Source organism: Octodon degus, unplaced genomic scaffold (genome assembly GCF_000260255.1).
Source record: "Octodon degus isolate 3935 unplaced genomic scaffold, OctDeg1.0 scaffold00077, whole genome shotgun sequence".
Lineage (NCBI taxonomy): Eukaryota > Metazoa > Chordata > Mammalia > Rodentia > Octodontidae > Octodon > Octodon degus.
The window spans coordinates 7,549,364-7,555,778 of NW_004524653.1; positions in this window are offsets into that span (position 1 = coordinate 7,549,364).

Consider the following 6,415-nt stretch of genomic DNA (forward strand, 5'->3'; position numbering starts at 1 on the left):
GACATTCATCTGTATCCCCTTTTTTTGTTAAGTTCCATTATTTGAATATTATAGGTGTGTTAACTCAGCAAAATATTCTAAAAGAGTCCAATAGTCCATAATAGTATTGGGTCTTCTGCTTGACTGGCAGTGTCAGAATTGTTGACCTGAGTCCCCTACAGCTCAGCATAACAGCATGGCTTTACTTCTTATACTTCGTATTCTAAAGCATCCCTCAGGGAAAGGCCCGGTCCCTATCGGGCTCCAGGTGCAGGGTCAGGGGACAGTCACCCTCAGGGGGCCGGGAGCCCCTGTGTGTGTGGGGAGCACATGTCCCAGCCAGCCAGCCACAGCCTTGCAGGACACCCGCCACCCTGGCCACAAAGTGGCCCCATGCCGGAGGCTGTGGTGCAGCTGGCCACTTCTCCCACCAGGCTCTGTCCTGGGTTCTTAGCAGCACAACTGCGACAGAGGACATCTAGGCAGAGCGGTGCTCTTTGTGGTGCTGTGCCGTGGACCCACGGCGTCATACAGCAGCCCCACCTAAGGACATCGGACAGCACACATGCGCAGTGATGTCTACTGTGGCTGCTGGAAAGGACTGAACATCAATGCAGACTCCCCAGCCGCAGCAACTGTGGCCCTCCAGCCAGGCTCTGGACAGAAGCTGTGCGTGAGCAGGGTCAGAGACAGGGTAGGACACCCTGTGCCTTTCCCTGGATTTACTGTGAACTAGGACTTTACTGAAAAATACAGTGTTTTTATGAATGCATCCACAGCCTCCAGCCACGATGGTGGTCGTGTTTGTCCCTGACACTCCTTTCCCCCACAGGACCTTTGTGCTGCACTGACTGGAACACTCTTCTCCTACCGTCCTGCATGGCTCACTTCCTCCCAGCCGCGTCATTGCTCACAGGTCAGCTGTGCACAGAGGTCTCCCTGGCCCCTTGTTCAGCCCCTCCCCCCACCCTCCTTGCAAGCCCAGGCAATTTGACAACGTCCCACCACAAAATAAAACTAAGTGTGGTGACATACTGCTGTCATGCCAGCGCTCAGGAGGCTATGGCCGAAGGATCACTGTGAGTTCACCATCAACCCAAGCTTCACAGTGAGTTCAAGGCCACAGTGAGTAATGGACTACATAGGGAGACTGCCTCAGCAAATTTTGAAATAAATAAATAAATGGCAATGGGATCTCAGTTCGCAAACTAATTTATTTCACAATTCTGGAAAAGATGGGCATGTTCATGTTAGTGCAGGAAAGATGGTCGTTGTTTGTCCCTTGACTCAGAGCTGGCACACAGAAAATTGTGCCAAACATCTCTGTTCATGAACCAAAGTATTCAACAATACAAGGACTGGGGTTATAGCTCAGTAGCAGATGCCCCTGGGTCTGCACCTCCCTCTGTACCCTCAAAGCTCTTCGACTCTTGCACCTGACCTTCCCCAGCCAGCTCCTATCTAACCCTAAGCCTTAGCTCTGTGACCCCTTCCTCCAGGAAGCCCCCACACGTGCCTCACCCAGGGTAGGTCATCCACATGATACATAGATTCCCACAGCCATGTATCTGTCTCATGTACCCCAAGAATCCTCATGATGGAAGCTTGGACCTCTGCCTGCCTTGTTGGGAGGTGGCAGGACCTTTAAGAGGTGGGAAGAGTAGGTGGTCCTATGTCACAGGGGACAGTCCTTATTCTCCAGGGGGCATGTCCTCCAAGGGACTGCTCAGCTTCCCCTCCCACCCTGTGCTGTTAGCAGAGAGCCAGTAGAAGATGCAAGCCTGCCCCCCACCTCCCGCTGTGCCGTGCAGTGATGTCAGTCAAGCCCTCCCCAGAGCCCAGCCAATGCAAGTATCACGCCTTACCTAGCCTCTCTTTATAAAGGCCCACACACTTCATTACAGTAACAGAAAATGTACTGATACAGGCTAGGTATGGTGGTGCACACCTGTAATCCCAGCACTCAGGAAGCTGAGGCAGGAGGACTGCTGAGAGTTCCAGGCCAGCCTGGGCCACAGAGTGAGACCCTCCAAAAAAGAAAGAACGTGGTCTGCTACCGCTTCCTTCCTGTTCCTTGAAGATAGCAAGCGTGCTCCTGCCTAGGGGCCTTTGCACTTCCTGCCTTGGTTCCTCTCGGTGGCTCATTTCCTTCCTTCAGGTGTCTGCTGGAATGTTACCCTCTCAGGCAGGCTTGCCCTGCCACCATCCCTACCCCATCTTTCTTTCCCCTGCACTTGTTCCCACCGGACTTGGCATCTATACCTGTTTCTTACCTCTCCCTCTCACAACCGAGGGCAGAGACGTCACCCTCTTGCCCACAGCTGTTCACCAGCATTTCACAAGGAGTCCAGCCCACAGCAGGCCTCTGGACAGATCTGGAGAAGGAATGAGCGGAGGATCTCTATGGGTGGGCTCGGGGCCGGTCCCAGGGGCTCCGTGGCTCCACCCTGTGACGCCCTGTCCAGCTCTCCTGCCTGATTTGGGGGCTGGGTGCAGCTGGAGGAGAGGAAGCCAAGGCCCTGAAGCAGTGGTGACAGAGGAGGTCAGGGGACTGCAGTGTCAGGACAGCAATTCCTGCCACCCCCTCCATGGCCAGGTGTCCCAGACAGACCCCTGCCGGTGCCTGTCAGTGTCACCAGCAGCCAGGCGTCTGTCTGTCTTTCCACAGCCCACGGAGCTGCTATATAGCTGGGAGAGCCCAAGCTCCAAAGGTTGCTGCCTGGCTCCATCGCCTCATCGAGGTTAGCACCCATCCTCAGGGAGGCTCCACCTCTTCCCTCTCTTTCTGGCTTTGCTCTAATGTAGGTCAACATCGTGTGTCTTTTCTTTCTTTCTTTTTTTTTTTTTTTGTCTTTTTTTTTTTTTTTTTTTTTTTTTTTTTTTTTGTCTTTTTGAGATAGGGTCTCACTATGCAGCTCAAGCTGGCCTCGAACTTTCAGTAACCCTCCTGCCTTAGCCTCCTTGTAGCTGCGTCTACAAGCGACATGTCATTTTCTAGGTCACCTGACAGCTGAAGAGATCCAACACGCATCTCACATTCAGGATGCCCCCTGACAGAACTCGGGGTCCCTCTCCCTAAAGCCGCTCCCACCCCCATCTTCCCCACTCAGATCACTGCCTTCCACCCTTCCAGTGGCTCCTGCCAAGACTCTGGGACGCATCTTGATTCCTCCCGCCTCACCGGCACTTCCTATCCACCAGCAAACTCCGGCCAGGCCACCTTGTACATAGACCAAGCGTCACCCACTGGCCACTTCCCTGCCCCTACTCTGCTTCATCACCTCCTGACCAGGGCAGTGCAGCCACCTTCCAGCCTCCTGCCTCCAAGGTCCAGAGCCCACGCTCCTCAGGGAGCCCTTTCTAATGCAGAGTCAAGGCTGGGCACACAGAGGCATGAAATACGCCTCCCATAGCAAAAAGATTAGATTTTAAATTTGCTGCAATTCATCTTCTGTCCTAGCTGCTGGGTTGGCAAGGCTGTGGCAAACAGGGGCCCTCAAACCCTCAAACACAGCCACTGAGGACACACATAGAAAGTGATTCCAGGGGCAACACCCACCCACTTGCCAGTTGGTGCCTCAATTTCCATCCACACAATAAAGGCATTTATCCCATCCCCAGCAACACTGCCCCTAGAGGTGAAGCCCAAAGATTGTCCCGCACCCACACAGCTTGACATCACCCAGAAGGCGACCAGCTGGGCAAATTAGGGTCCAGCAACACAGTGGACTATGAAGCAGCTGTTAAAAAAACACTTTAAGGGCTGGTGAGATGGCTCAGTGGTCTAAAGCACCTACTTAGAACAAGCTTAGCAAAGCCCAGGGACCACAGTTCAATCCCCAGCACCACATGCCAGCCAGCCCCGCCCCCTGGTGGACTGAGCTGGTCACACACACACACACACACACACACACACACACACACAAAAAAAACACTTTAAGTACAAACAGCCCCTCCCAAAAAGAATAGCTCAGATGAATTTCATCAAAAGTGAAAGGGGGCCAGCAAGATACCTCAGTGGACTAAAGCACCTGCTTAGGCAAGCTTAGGCAAGCTCAGGGACCAAGGTTCGATCCCCGGCACCACATGCTGTGCCAGCTCCACTCCAGGGCAGGCTGAGCCAGCCACAGAGTCCAGGCGTAGCGATGAACACCTGTAATCCCAGCACTGGGGAGGCTGAAAACAGGAAAATCACTATGAGTCAGAGCTGTGTAGTGAGACCCTGTAACTACCAAATACCTTTTTAAAAAGTGAAAAAGGGGAGGACAGGAGGAATACACCTCAGTGGCACAGCACCTGCCTGACAAGCACAAGGTCATGAGTTCGATTCCTAGTAACACACACACACACACACACAAAGTGTATTGATCAAAGAACACTGACAAAAAAAGACAGCCAACAAGATGAGGGGAAATATTTTCAAATCTGAAGGGGGATTTGTGTTCATAAATATATGCAGTTCAACAATAAAAAGACCAAAAAAAAAAAAAAAAAAAGATCCCAAATGGTTAAATAGATATTTAAAAAAAAACATAAAGATATATTGATGGCAATAAGCCCATAAAAATATTCTCTCGGGCTGGAGAGATGGCTCAGTGGTCTAAAGCACCTACTTGAAACAAGCTTGGCAAAGCACAGGGACCTCGGTTCGATCCCCCAGCACCGCATGCCAGCCAGCCTCGCCCCCTGGTGGGCTGAGCTGGCCACACACACACAGACACAATAAATAAATGTAATAAATAAAAATAAATAAATATTTAAAAAAAATATTCTCTCCATCTTAGCCACTAGGGAAACATAAGTCAAAAACACAGTATGCTGAGGCAGGAAGATTGCTGCAAGTTCAAGGCTTGCCTGGGCTACAAAGTGAGGCTCAAGGCCAGCTTAAATTGCATAGTGAAACCCTGTCTCAAAAAGACACACACACACACACACACACACACACACACACACAGTATACCAGGTCACAGCCATTAGAATAACTGGAACTAGGGCTGGGGAGATAGTTCAGTAGAATAAGCACTTGCCTGGAAAGCGTAAGGGCCTGAGTTCAATCCCCAGTTACACACACACACACACACACACACACACACACACACAAAGAAGAATAGCCAGAACCCAACATCCCAACATGGGATGTAGAGCAATCACATTGTCAGCAGAAGTGTAGAAAGTGCTGTAGAAAATGGTTTGATGGCTCGGGAGATAGCTCAGTGGTCTAAGTTCCTGCCTGGCAAGCACAAGGACCCAGGTTCCAGCCACATGTTGTGCCAGCCCTGGAACCGGGCATGGTGGTGCACACCGAAATCCTAGCACTGGGGAGGCTGAGACGGGAGGACCATTGCAAGTTTGAGACCAGCCTGGGCTACCCAGTGAGCTCAAGACCAGCCTCAACTGCATAGCAAGAGAATATTTTTATGGGCTTATTGCCATCCATATATCTTTATGGGTTTTTTTTTTGAAATATCTATTTGACCGTTCAGGATTTTTTTTTTTTTTTGGTCTTTTTATTGTTGAATGGTATATACTTATGGACACAAATCCCCCTTCAGATTTGAAAATATTTCCCCTCATCTTGTTGGTTGTCTTTTTATTTTCTTGTCAGTGTCCTTTGTTGCAAAAAAAAAAAAAAACCCTCTTTTTATTGTCATCTTTACATGTTTCTGTTTAAAATTTTTTAAAGAAAATGGTTTTTAAAAAAATGGTTTGATGATTGTACCCACCAGCTTTCTACTGCAGAACCAAGTACCTGGAACCTACAACCTAGAAAAGTTTATTCAGGCTCATGGTTTCTGAGGCTTTAGTCCATGGGCGTCCGTCTGGCTCCAAGCCAGAGAACCATGGTGGAAATGCATGGAAGAGCAAAGCAACTCAGCTGTGGCATCCAGGAAGCTGAGAGTAGGGAAAGAAAGCCATGGAGGAAAGAGCCAGGGGCCAACTATGGCGCCTAGACCACTTGTCAATGACCCACTTCCTCCAAGAAGGCCCCACTTCCTCATAGCCACTCAGGAACTCATCAGTGGCTTAACCCATTGATGAGGCCAGTGCCCTCACAATCCTGTCACTTCTCCTGGAGTCTCTTAAGCCAGTGAAGGTGACAATAAAGATTAACCAGCATGGTGGTTTTCAAACAGCTGTTCACATTTAACTCTCTAACCTGATCCCTAGATAGATCCCTCCAGGGAATGAAAGTATATGTCACACAGAGACACAAGCACCACTGTCCACAGCAGAGTTATCCACAGGCACAAAGGGCTATGTCTTGCATGATTCCACACAGGAAATGTCCACAGCAAGCAAATCTGTAGATGCATGGTCGCCAGGGAGTGGGGGAAGAAGCAAGTGCAGAGTAGCTGCTAATGGATACGGGCTTTCTTTTAGGGAGACAAAAACGGTCCCTAATTATATAATGGTGAGTACATGCCTTTGTGAGTAT